Consider the following 14,384-nt stretch of genomic DNA (forward strand, 5'->3'; position numbering starts at 1 on the left):
CTGGATCCCGAAACCGGGACTACCAGCTTGATTTTTCATTATGTTCCTTTCAATGTTATAATACATATTTATACATTTCGAAGCATCCAATACCATGGACCAAAAACCATCGCTTCTAAAAACATGTGCGAAAATCATGCACAAAACCATAGGTGGGTCCGCCCAACCTAACATAGGTTCCAAAATGAAAAAATTCTTGGGCGCTGCTCGGACCCCATAGAGTGGGGTTACCTGCACCCCTCAAACCCCCTGTGACCCCCCCGCTACGCAATTGATGCAACGAAGGGGGGGATCCGCCCCCCCTCTAACCCCCCGGTCAACTACGTGGGATAGTCGTGGAAAGAATATAACACAATCCAACAGGCAACTATCATTCATGCCTTGAAGACGTGGAGGCATTATCTTCCTAACATGAGGTTTATTTTGATGAGTGATCAGAGTGGACTGAGGTACTTGTTTGACTAACCTAATTTGAATGCCAAGTAAACTAGATGGTTGGATACCCTCAGTGAGTTTGACTTCGAGATTAGGTACATCAAGGGCAAGGAGAACAGGGTTGCAAAAGCTCTTAGAAGAAGAGTGTAGGTGAACCACATTGCCGCTGTGAGTTCATATGGGACAGATTTATAAGAGTGGACCTCGCATGCATGGCAACATGATGACAGGTACCAACAGTTGAAGCATAGATTGCAACAATAGGGTGAAGGTGACAGGGATGAGGAGTATCACCTCAAAACAAATAGCTTGGTTAGATTCAGGAACAAGATTTATGTGTTGAATAACAGTGAGCTCAAGAAGCTTATCTTGAGGGAGTATCATGTCAAGCCTTATTCAGGTCACTTGGGATATCAAAAGACTTTGACAACTATCAATAAGTTCTATCATTGGCCGAATATGAAGAAAGAAGTGGTTGAGTTTGTTGCTAGATGTTTGTAGTGTCAATAGGTGAAAGTTGAGTGTAACCACCCAGCTAGTTTATTGCAGCCTATTATGATTCCAGATTGGAAATGGGAGGTCATTTCCATGGACTTCATTACAAGCTTGTTGAGGACATTGAAGCAACATGATTCCATTATGGTTGTGGTTAACATGTTGAGCAAGGTAGCTCACTTCATTGCAGTGAAGTCTACCAATTCAGCTAGTGAGGTAGCTCAAATCTTCATCAGGGAGACAATGAGGTTACATGGTGTTCCCAAGAAGATTATATTAGACAAATATGCCAAGTTCACTACCAGGTTTTAGAATGAGTTGTTTGTAGGCTTGGGGATAAAGTTCGCTTTTAGTACAACTTATCATCAGCAAACAAATGGAAAGACAGAGATAGTTAACAGGATTCTTGAGGACATGTTGAGGATGTATGTCATGCATCAACAGAGAAAGTGGGAGGAGTATCTTCCACTGGTAGAGTTTGCATACAACAATGGGTATCAGGAATCCTTGAGGATGAGTCCATTTGAGGCTCTCTATGGGTGAAGTTGAATAATCCTATCAACTGGTGTTGGGTCCCCATAATACTAGTGATTACCCCATTACTATTGTAGTTATACCCCTTATTAATATTGTTGTGCCCCTATTGCCCCCATATTGTTATTACTGTGCCCCATAGAATCCCTCTATTGTTATTTTTGTGGCTTTATATTATTATTGTTAGGTCGGCTGGATTATATTGTGACTCCTTAGACTCCTATATATAGAAAGGAGGTTTTGTCATTTGAATCATCCAAGAATTGTTCATTTATGTAATGTAAAGGAGGTTGCCCCCTCGAAGAGGCTGAATTCTAAGGCGTTGATCTATCTTTTCTATCTTTTCTTGAGCTAGTTTCATAACATTTGGTATCAGAGCTTTGGATTCTAGGGTTTCGCTGCTCCAAACAGGTCATCGTGGCATTTTCACTATAACTTTTTTTTCTGCGACGTTTCAGAAGTTGAAAAAAAAACCCATTTGAGAAGAAATCACGTTGAACCTCGGGTCCAAATTTCAGATCTTTTCGCGCTATATTTGCGGAGATATGATCTGAGGAAGTTGGTCTTTTTGCAGACTCCTGAATTACATTCCAAACAGGTGACCTGGGGAAAATCGTCATAACTTTCTTTCTGAGCATCGGATTGAAATTTCGTAAGAAGGTACAGAAAGAGGACGGACTATAGTTTTCTTGTATATATTTTTCAGAGTCAAAGGTTGAAACAGTGACACGTGGCACTTCATACAAGTTCGCTCTACAGAACTAGTCTACAATCAGGTCACTGCGGGAGATTGTGCATAACTCTTTCTTGGAGAATCCAATTTGGATCAGACTAGTGGCATTGGAAAGAGGACACAGAAGGCTACTACAGGTCACAATTCCAGAACTGGATGATTCGAAATTACAGAGATACATCAGATTCAATATCAGGCTTCTACAAAGTGAAAAAAGGTGTGTAGTTTTTTTTAAATTTTTGCATAAGCTTGGTTTGAAGGAATTCAAAGGGCATAGTAAAGCATTATTATCGGTAATTGATGCCCCGAGGAAAGAAAATGAAAACACCTAGTAAGCAACCTGAAAGCTCTAGCATGACTCATGAAGAAGAGGAAGAAATGCAACATGATATATCAAAATTACGAGACCAAGTGCAACAAGTGTCACTTGCACAAAAAGGAACAGAATCTAAGATGGATGGTTTAAAGAAAGATATAGAAGCTAAGATGGATGGTTTAAAGAAAGGCGTAGAAGCTAAGATGGACGATTTGAAGACAGACATGGAAGAATTGAAGAAGTTGCTACAAGAAAGGGTCACTAATGGTGAAAGGGTAGTAAAGGAAACTCATGATGAGAACAAAAGAAATGTTAATCATGATTCCATAGACTCTAATGTTGGATCGAAGACCCACCATATTCCAAAAATCGATATGAGGAAGTTTGATGGCAAGGATCCCGCAACATGGATATTACAGATGGAGCAATTCTTCGATCTCAATAATGTGCAAAACACACAAAAGGTACGTATGACAACTTTATATTTGGAACCAAATCAGTTTGTATGGTATCAATGGCTTTGCTCTCGTAAACAATCACTTCGTAAACAATTTATCACTTGGGCAATTTTTACGGAAGAATTGATAGCACATTATGAGGATACAAAAAGCAACACTTTTTTTAGCCAATTGATAAGTCTCAAACAAAAGGGTTCAATAATGGAGCACATTGAGGAGTTCCAAAAATTGAACATAAGGGTAAAAGATATTCCAGAGGAGCATAGGATTGATGTGTTCATAGGGTCTTTAAAGGATAATATCCAACATGATGTTCGCCTTTGGGAACCTGATTCATTAGAGAAGGCATTCAGGTTAGCAAGAAAAATGGAAAGCAAAATTATGGCAACCAGGAAGCATACCACTCACAACTATAAAGACGGAAGTGTTGTTGCCCCTAGTCTTCCACAACCTATAAGGTTGACACCACAACAATTGGAAGAAAAAAGAGCAAAAGGGCTTTGTTACAGTTGTGATAGCAAATACACTAAAGGTCATAAGTGTGCTGAGAAGAAATTATTCTACATAGATTGTGAAGAGGAAGAAGAAAAGGAGCAAGAAAGGTCAAAAGAAGAGGATATACTCCAGGAACAAAGCCTAGATGAAGAACAAATAAATCCGACCATATCTTGTAATGCATTGGCGGGAATTACCACTCCTCAAACCATCAAGATAGAAGGACAAATCAAGAAGAAAAAGGTAATAGTGTTGATTGATTCAGGAAGCACCCACAATTTTATTCATTGTAAGGTAGCAAAAGAATTGAATTGCTTCCTATATCCAGCACCAGAGTGTCAAGTGATGATTGCAAATGGAGGAACAATAAATTGCTCTGGAAAGTGCCATAATATCAAGCTATCCATGGGAGAATATGTATTGACTAGCCCAATGCTTTCCATTCCAATGGGAGGTGCTGATGTTGTACTAGGAGTCCAATGGCTACAATCCTTGGGTACAATAGCTTTTAATTTTCAAGAACTTTTCATCAAATTTTCTACGGAAGGAAAGGAAGTTGAATTAAGGGGTATTGCAGGGAAACCAGGAAAGATAATCAGCTCTAATGGTATGACAAAGCTTCTAAAAAAGGAGCAAAGAGGTGTAATTGCACAATTATGTTCGCTAGATGTTTCCACATCGGAATCATCTATTTCTCCAGATCTCCAAAAAGTCCTGGACAATCATTCCAAGGTATTTGAGACTCCCAAAGGTCTCCCACCTATGCGTGATCATGATCATGCTATTCATCTGATTCCAGGAAGTGTTCCTCCAAACATCAGGCCGTACAGATATCCCTATGTCCAAAAGAGTGAAATTGAACGTATGGTTGCAGAAATGCTAGAGGCTGGTATAATTCAACCGAGTCAAAGTTCTTTCTCTGCTCCAGTAGTATTGGTGCACAAGAAGGATGGATCATGGCGCATGTGTCCGGATTATAGGGAGCTCAACAAGCTCACTATTAAAGATAAGTTCCCCATTCCTGTCATTGATGAATTACTGGATGAATTGCATGGATCAATTTACTTCACCAAGTTGGATCTTCGTTCAGGATATCATCAAATCAGAATGAAGATTGAAGACATTCCGAAAACAACATTTAGAACTCATGAGGGTCATTATGAATTTTTGGTCATGCCTTTTGGCCTTACCAATGCACCTTCAACATTTCAAGGTTTGATGAATTCAATTTTCAAACCATTCCTTAGAAAATTTGTGTTAGTATTTTTTGATGATATACTAATCTACAGCAAGTCTTGGAAGGATCATGTTGAACATGTTGACAGGGTGCTACAACTATTGGAGGAGAAACAATTATATGCAAAAAGATCCAAATGTTTCTTTGGAGTCCAGGAGGTGGAATATTTGGGTCATATTGTATCTCATGAAGGAGTTAAGGTAGACCCTAGCAAAATTAAAGCCATTAAGGAATGGAAAATCCCCACATCCATAAAGCATCTGCGAGGATTTCTCGGGTTGACAGGGTATTATCGCAAGTTTGTTAAGAATTATGGGAGAATAGCAGCACCTCTAACAACATTATTGAAGAAAGATGCATTTTCATGGACTCCGGAAGCAACAAAGGCCTTTGAACATCTTAAAGAGGCAATGTGCCAAGCACCGGTCTTAGCTACACCGGACTTCACAAAAACCTTTATTGTGGAATGTGATGCTTCAGGAAATGGAATTGGTGCTGTTCTAATGCAAGATGAAAGACCCATTGCTTTTGAAAGTCGTCCAATCAAGGGAAAGTTTTTAAGCAAAGCTATTTATGAGAAGGAAATGTTGGCAATACTCCATGCACTTAAGAAATGGCGACCCTACCTAATGGGAAGACACTTCAAGGTAAAAACGGATCATGATAGCCTTAAATACTTTTTAGAACAAAGATTATCCTCTGAAGAGCAACAAAAGTGGGTCACAAAGATGTTGGGTTATGACTTTGAAATCATCTACAAAAAAGGGAAGCAAAATGTGGTGGCAGATGCACTCTCAAGAAAGGATGAGGATGTGGAAGCATTGTTGTGCGCCATTTCTATTATCCAACCAGATTGGATAAATGAAGCAAGGGAGGAATGGAAGAATGACGAAGAAGTGTGGGCACTTATTCGAAAGTTACAACAAGATTCCAGTACGTCTGATACATTTAGCTGGCAAAATGATTCGTTATGGTACAAAGATCGCTTATACCTCTGTAAGAATTCCCAGCTAAAACAAAAGATTCTTATGGAATTGCACACTTCTCCCTTAGGAGGGCACTCAGGATTTTTAAAAACTTACCACAGGGTTAAGAAGGAATTTTTTTGGGATGGCCTTAAATCAGATATTCAAAAGTTTGTGGTGGAATGTTTGGTTTGCCAACAAAATAAAGTTGAAACAATTAAGACACCGGGTCTATTACAACCTTTATCCATTCCAAGCCAACGTTGGGAGGAGGTTTCAATGGATTTTATCACAGGTTTACCCAAGTCTGAGGGAAAGAGTGTCATCATGGTGGTAGTTGACAGACTTACCAAGTATGCACACTTTTGTGCATTATCACATCCATTTAAAGCCAGTACAGTTTCTACTGCATTTATGGAAACAATTCAAAAGCTACATGGAAACCCAAAGATTATTGTAAGTGACAGAGATCCCATTTTCACTGGAAATTTTTGGACAAAATTATTTTCTTGTCTTGGTACTCAGTTAGCTCATAGCTCATCTTATCATCCTCAATCTGATGGGCAAACTGAGATAGTAAACAAATGTTTGGAAGGATATCTTCGTTGCTTTGTATCTGATAAACAGACACAATGGGTCAAATGGTTGCCTCTGGCTGAATGGTGGTATAACACTTCCTTCCATACAGCAACAAAAATGACCCCATTTATGGCACTTTATGGGTATCAACCACCATCCATCACATCATATTTAAGAGAAAATTCTAAGGTTCAGGCAGTGGAACATCACATCGAACATCAACAACAAGTCCTCCAACTCTTAAAGGATAACCTCGTGTTGGCACAAAATAGAATGAAACAACAGGCAGATCAACATCGCAGTGAAAGAAGTTTTGATGTAGGTGATTGGGTATTCCTACGGCTACAACCATATAAGCAAATGTCCCTCAAGCAAGCTAAGAAGGATAATAAATTATCACCAAAGTATTATGGTCCGTACAAGGTGTTGCAAAAGATTGGTACTATGGCATACAAATTGGAGCTTCCTGCAGCTTCTCGATTGCACCCAGTTTTCCATGTTTCATGTTTAAAGAAGGTTATAGGCGACAAGCTCCCAGTTCAAACAATATTGCCAGAACTTGACGAGGAAGGAAAAATTATATTGGAACCGGAAGCAGTCACAGAAACAAGAACTTGACAGCTACGAAATCGATCAATTTCAGAGTATCTTATCAAGTGGAAGAACTTATCCGCTGAAGATTCCACATGGGAGGATGAGAATTTTATGCAGAAGTATCCAGAACTACTCAAGCGTTGAGGACAACACTTTTTTGAAGGAGAGGGGCATGTTGGGTCCCCATAATACTAGTGATTACCCCATTACTATTGTAGTTATACCCCTTATTAATATTGTTGTGCCCCTATTGCCCCCATATTGTTATTACTGTGCCCCATAGAATCCCTCTATTGTTATTTTTGTGGCTTTATATTATTATTGTTAGGTCGGCTGGATTATATTGTGACTCCTTAGACTCCTATATATAGAAAGGAGGTTTTGTCATTTGAATCATCCAAGAATTGTTCATTTATGTAATGTAAAGGAGGTTTCCCCCTCGAAGAGGCTGAATTCTAAGGCGTTGATCTATCTTTTCTATATTTTCTTGAGCTGGTTTCATTGCAGTGAAGTCTACCAATTCAGCTAGTGAGGTAGCTCAAATATTCATCAGGGAGACAGTGAGGTTACATGGTGTTCCCAAGAAGATTATATTAGACAAAGATGCCAAGTTCACTACCAGGTTTTGGAATGAGTTGTTTGTAGGCTTGGGGATAAAGTTCGCTTTTAGTACAACTTATCATCAGCAAACAAATGGAAAGACAGAGATAGTTAAAAGGATTCTTGAGGACATGTTGAGGATGTATGCCATGCATCAACAGAGAAAGTGGGAGGAGTATCTTCCACTTGTAGAGTTTGCATATAACAATGGGTATCAGGAATCCTTGAGGATGAGTCCATTTGAGGCTCTCTATGGGTGAAGTTGAATAATCCTATCAATTGGAGTGATCTAGTTAACAAGGTGTTGATTGGGCTGTATATGTTGGTTGAGATGGAGCAAGAGATGTAGGTTATTAAGAGGAATTTAAAGGCATCACAGTACAAGCAGAAAATTTATACAAATTAGCATAGAGCATTCAAGGAGTTTTAGGTTGGGGAGCACGTGTACTTGTGCATCAATCCCAAGAGGAGCTAGTTGAGGATTAGATCATGTGCCAAGTTGACACCTCGGTATTGTGGGATTTTTAAGATCCTTGAGAGGATTGCACCAGTGGTCTACTGACTCTCTCTGCCACCAATAGTGAAAGTCCATGATGTTTTCCATGTTTCATTGCTTAAGAGATATGTGCAGGTGTTATAGACATATTTGGGCACTGCAACCCCAATCACATATGTCAATAAACCAAGGGCTCTCAAACCCCTAAAAGTGTTGTTTCATACCCTAAAGGATCAAGGTCAACAGATTACATCATTTCCCAGAAGTTCTCCCTGAAAAACTGGACCATACAGACAGCTCCATGCTGAGGGTGTGATGCATCTCACCTGCTACACACAAAGGGTGCGATGCATACTGAAAAGCCCTTCTGTAGGGTGCGATGAGCAAGAGAAGACAAATGGCAGAGGCAGTTTGCTAGGTGGAAATTCAAAGAATCTTCTAGAAATTGCTCATATGACACTTGCCTCTCTGAATTCGCCCAAGGATGAGTAAGAGATCATGAAATCTCCAAGTGGAACCAAGGACTATTAGTGAAAAGACACTAATCAAAATCCCAGAAGCTGACTCACTCCCCTGCAGATATCTATATATGGATCCCTCATCCTAGAGATCCAAAGGCTGGAATTTTGTACTTTGTAAGGAAGTGTTGTTGGTTTCTCTTTGAGACATTGTATTGTTGGGTGATCTAGCTTTTCATGAGGTGAAGGGGGCTTTCATGCTGGGAGGATGATGCTGGATCAGACAGCTGGGTTGTAATCCTCTCGTCTACTACTTCTATCAATAAAGCTATTTGAGTTTTCCTCCATATACTTGTATATTTCTGAATCTTGTATTTGTGTATGCATTTGTATGGTTAATGTACATCTGATTCTACATTGTTTATGGTTATAGATCTCTATGCTTTGATGGTATTTTGCTGCTTTGACTCTACAAGTGTTCTTTAAAGCGGGACAAGTGATAAGCGAGTGGCGAAGCTCTATCAAATGAGAGAGGAAACAAGTAAGGAGCCAAGCGAAAGACTGAGGTTGGTACTCTCTACTTCTCTCTCTTCTATCTCTCATAAAGGAAAGCACAAGTTACTTTGAATTGTTTGTTTCTACGATAGCTACCCGTCTTAGTGGGACTAGCAGCTCTGAATGGACACTAGTTTTCCCAGAAACAAAATGGAAACTCCTTTGGGGAGTGAATAGTTTGTTTGTTTGTCACTGTTGTTTGCTTTATAAACTACAGACGGAGCCTGAAGTTAAGTCAGCTAGCCTTCGAACTACTTTTTCTATGCAACTGCGAAGTAGATCAATGCTGCTTCAGTCAATCTACGAGTTGGTTTATGAACTGAACATCTGGCTTGCAAACATCCTAAGTGCCCTGGTGGTAGCTCAATAACCTCATTAGATCAGCCCCTATACTTTGTGTTTACTGTCTATCATTAGCTCAGCCTAAATCCCTGAACTTAGCTGCAAACTGTGGGTGAAAACCAAGCTTAGTCTCGTCCTTGGACCATCGCACTGTCTCTCATTGGCAGTTTGGATGCATCGCACCTCCCGTGTGCTACAGGTGAGATGCATCCATGTTTTCCTTAAGGACAGGTGCGATGATTGAATGAGACTATTTCTGCCTCCAGATTTTGGTTTTTTCTTCATTGTTTTCAGCTCTATTAAGTGGTTTTGTTGTCTATGATCAGTATATCACTGTTAAAACCTTCTTCCTTCACATTATTCAGCCTTCATTGATAAGGAATTGTGATTTTTTTTATTTATTTATTTATTTTTTTTTATGTATTTTTCATCATTTACAGTCCTCCTTTGCAAATAGTAGCTTAATTGAACTATCGTCTTTTGATTCGAAAGTGTCGCAACTGTCGTTTTCAGTTAAAAAAAAGAGTGTCGTAAAGTCTTCCTCTTTTAGTTAGTCGAATACACTTTTGCCATTGTATTTGATTTGAATTATCAATTCTTTGAAGTGTCGAAAACAGTTTTCCATTTGAAAGAGAAAGTGTCGTCTTAATCTTCCTTTCATTTTTTGAAAAGAAATTATTAAAGTGTCGCTTTTAAGAAAAGTAGTTTAGATTGGTACTTAGTTTTCTTTTTGTCATTCTCACATTAAGGGAACTGAAAATACAAATACATGCATGTGAATTTGCATTTAGACTGCATGCGGAAATTGATTTAGGAAAAGTGCATTTAGTGTGTGCTCTTTGCTCTATGTTGAAAGAATCATATTTTTCTTTCCTTAGTAGCTAGATTTTTCATTGCTAAAAGAAAATAAATGGTTGTTTATCATTTTAGATTGCATATTTAGGAGTTGTACATCTACATCACGCGGTGAACCTTGAAAGGCAAACTTCTTAAGATAGATCAACTATAAAAAAAATCCTCAATGAACATAAAAACGCTTTGGAACCTAACACACAACATCTAGAAGTCTAGGCTAGAGACGTATTCCGGTGTCGTAAAGCTTGGTAACTATCGTTTTCATCGTAGGTTGGGTGATTCCTCCTCTTTGATACGACAAGTGCCAGTACGAACTTGTGCTCCCACGTACCGTCGAGTATATATTGGGAGTCCAAAATAGGCTGAAATCCTTTATCCTTAGGAAGCCGTGTTTGCCGCCCTATCGATCGCAATGCACTGAATACAACATTCGGGAAGATTGACTGCCGTACGTAAAGTCCTCGGTAATTTCTCTATAATTTACCACCCAGGTGTATATTGTAGTTTTGTGATTGGTTTGGTAATCCCTTTGTCTAGATTTCTAGAGTAGTCAATTTCATTCCTTTTCAGACTCCTTAAAAGAAAAGGTCAATCTGAGCACTTGTCACTTCAGGCTCATTAAAAATCGAAGGTGACTAGAGTCATCTTTAGCTTTTTCTCGACTCTTAAAAATTGAAAAAGAAAGTTGTGTCAAAGCGTCATAAAATTTATTTTATTCGGAATAACATCACTGTTCCCTCGTTGGTCTTAGGTTGAGAAAATGGAGTCTACCAATCAAGGATTTCCCCTTGGGGGGAATCCTAGTCCTTTCTCCTCTTGGGGAGATGTTGGTGCTCCACACATGGCTACATTGTCCCTTCCAGGACTCACAATTGGCCTGCCAGTATGGCTATTCTCGACCTTTGTCATTCAAAACACCGTAATTCCTCAGCAATCAAATCAGCAACCAGATGATACTGAAGTTGCTCCCCCACCTTCCACTTCGTTTGTTTCTCCCTCTCCTTCTTCTTCTTCGCTTGGTGAAACTAGTAACACTAAAAACCAAGTAACTGAGAAGAAGAAGAAAGGGAAGGAAAAGAAGAAGAAGAAGCCAACAGTGAAAGGGGTCAACCTTGCACCGTCTGGCGAAAATCCACACACTGCACCATCCAAACCCAAATCTCCATGTGTCATTTGAAAAGGAGACCACTATCATCGAGATTGTCCCTGCACCCCGCTGATCTTGAGAGACTGGTATCCCCGCCTGCACAATCCAGTGTCTTCAACCTCTATCGATCATGTTGAGAGTACATCATCAACTAGTGAAAATGAAGTCAATGGGAAAAAAGGAAGATCTAAGTTTCCTTGTAGGTTGTGTGAAGGCGATCATGCCCTCCACCGTTGCCCTTTCCTGGACGAAGCTAAAAGAGTCTTGGATAACTGTCCTGCTTCACTGCAGCGACTTCCTCTTGGATATAAGAAACTCTTGCCGAGTCCATCGCTAGTTGAAAATCTGACTCACACACCTCTGTTGTCGGTCGAAACGCCTATCATTGAAGATAAACCTTCTGAGTCCACACCGAACCAAAGTCAACAGGTCGAGACGGCAGTTGACCCAGTTTTGTCTTCAGAAGGTCCACCTTCAGATGATACAGTCTCCAAAGAGAATGAGAACGACACCGTTCAAATTCTTTTTGTTAACATAGAATCCGATGAACATGGGGGCAATCTACCCGTTCCTCTACCATAGGAAGGAAGTTCCTCAGTTCAAGAGATTCATCTGGCCGTTTATTTGGTCCCTCCTCCAAGCAATCTAGTCGTTTCCTTTTATTGGAATATACTAGCGAGACCCCGCCTACCATATAATGTACCATTCCGAATCATGGTACAAGCTTACATAATTATCATGGCTCGTACTATCATAGATGAAGGGGCTTCTGTGAGTATCCTTTCCTCAACTACTTGGAAAGTGCTTGGTTCGCCATCGCTTCTACCTAAGATTCGAAGTTTGTTAGGCTTCAATAAAGGAACCAGTCGACCGTTAGGGATCCTTCCAAATTTGCCTATAACTTTGAGAAGGAAAACCATTCATCTAAACGTAATGGTAGTCCAAGGGCCACTAGATTACGATCTACTCCTTGGGCGTGACTACATTTACAACATGGGAGCTATTGTTTTCTCACTCTTTCGGGTGATGTGTTTCCCGTATGAAGGCAGAATGGTCCTGCTCACTGAACAGCTTTCATTCCCCGGTTCGAACATGGCTACTAGTCAAATGCCATCCCTAAATGGTCTTTTTGCACAAGGAATGTCTCATCAATCTCCAGTCCGTCCATTTGATGATTGCGAGTGATTCGGTGAATGTGACTAAACCCAGGGGGCATGCGCCCTGGTCTGCTACGGCAGGAAAACCCCAGATATAAGGTAGGTTTCCTCGTAGGATATATGAATAGTCTGACACACTCGTCTGTTTAGGAAAATGGGATTAGTCTAGAATAAGATTTCCTCATCGAAGGTTATGTGATTGGAAGCTCCCACCATTCACCTTTGTCTATTTCGATGGATAAAGCCAAGGAAGTGTTTTGGTTGCTACGTGGACGAAACAACCTTGCTTTAATGCAAGAAATTCCATATGGTAACCTGGAAACTCTACTTCTCTTTATACCTGGGGGCATGCAAACCTTTTCTACGCAAGTGAAAAGCGACCAGCGTAACTCTAACCCCATAGTTTTTTTTACTAACTTCAACTGCTTAAGTTTGGTGATTGGTCTGATCAACCATTCATCTTTGCCGGGACCAACGACGATGGCAAAGTAAAGGAAATGTTTCTCAGCAAGAAACTATCCTACCTAACCTTAGTAGTTCATTAACCCTTAGGACAGTAGTTGGTCGTTCCTAGCATGCATACAAAAGGCTCGGAGCAAAGTTTCGCATGGGGTAAGCTCCCTAAAAATGAACCTACTAATGAGAGACATCCTTATTATACGACTGGCACGAGAGGTTTACGTGAAGTTCAAGCTCATTAAAAAAAAAGATAAACCTAGCAATGAGCATATGTTCCCCAAGAGTTCAAGCTCATTAAAAAATGAACCCACTCTCGGTAAATAACCTTTGTGATCGCATTGCTATCAGCTTTTGAGCCTTGGTCATGTTCTTACCATCACCTCCACTTTTTAGCTGATCATACGCCTCCACTTGATTGTTTACCCTTTTGAGGAACAGCTGCGATGAGTGATTCTGTTAGCCACCTTCTTTACACTGCCGTGATTGAAAAGTTCCAAACTTACCTGGAACCAGCTGCTACCCGAAAACATCACTCGTTCCTAAAAAACGAGTCTCTTTTAAGCTCTTTTTAGACTCGTAAAATATAAAAAGATTTCCGAGCAATTGGCCTCTCCAGCTCGTTAAAGTGATTGGAAGTGCCATCCCTCCTCTATATTTTAATCTTTTTGGACCTGAGGGATCATTACACAAAAGGTTTGAGCGCTTGTCTTTTTCGGCTCGTTAAAGTGATCGGAAAATTCATCCCTTTCGTATTATTTTATAATTTTTCGGACTTAAAGGGATTATACTACGAAAAAGAACTACTAGAGTTTCCTTTCCGTCTCTTTTTAGACTCTCTAAAATTGAAAAGGACTGAGTTATCTTTGTCGTTAAACTCGTTAAAAAAAATAGCGACAAACTTGTCCATACGGACAAGAGCGAGTTTCACTGTCGCTAAGCTCGCAAAACATAGCGACAGGTTTGCCCGAAGGGCAAATTATAGAACAAGCATATGTTATCCTCCTCAAGCTTGACAAAAATAAAGAGGTAATGGTCAGCAATGACTGGGGAAAAAGGGAAGAAAACTTGAAGAACTTCATTGGTAGCAGGTCGCCCTTGAACATGACACTTTCACTCCATCACCATGATTGGGTCGGGTTGGGTTATTCTGTTCACCAATCATATCACCATTGGTCCTCCATACCATCCATTTTGGGGTTAACGCTACCAATCCATTCCAGTGTCGCCGATATGTTCAAGAGAAGTCGCTTAAAGAATTCACCAACCCAGCTAACGCCTCATCCACTGCAATACCTTCACACTCCATTCTTTCATGACCGCCACCCTGAACCTTGTATCATCAGATCATTTTCACCTCCACAAAATCATTTGCTCCATTCCGTGTCGTAGATGTGGGATTCATTAAGGCCCTCCTACGACGGGTCACTTCTTGTCGACATCAGCTCATTATCCAAGAAGTTGACTTAGGAATAAC

The sequence above is a fragment of the Pinus tabuliformis genome, chromosome 3_2, assembly GCF_031772625.1.
Source record: "Pinus tabuliformis cultivar Carrire ecotype Pingquan chromosome 3_2, CPIR1, whole genome shotgun sequence".
NCBI lineage: Eukaryota > Viridiplantae > Streptophyta > Pinopsida > Pinales > Pinaceae > Pinus > Pinus tabuliformis.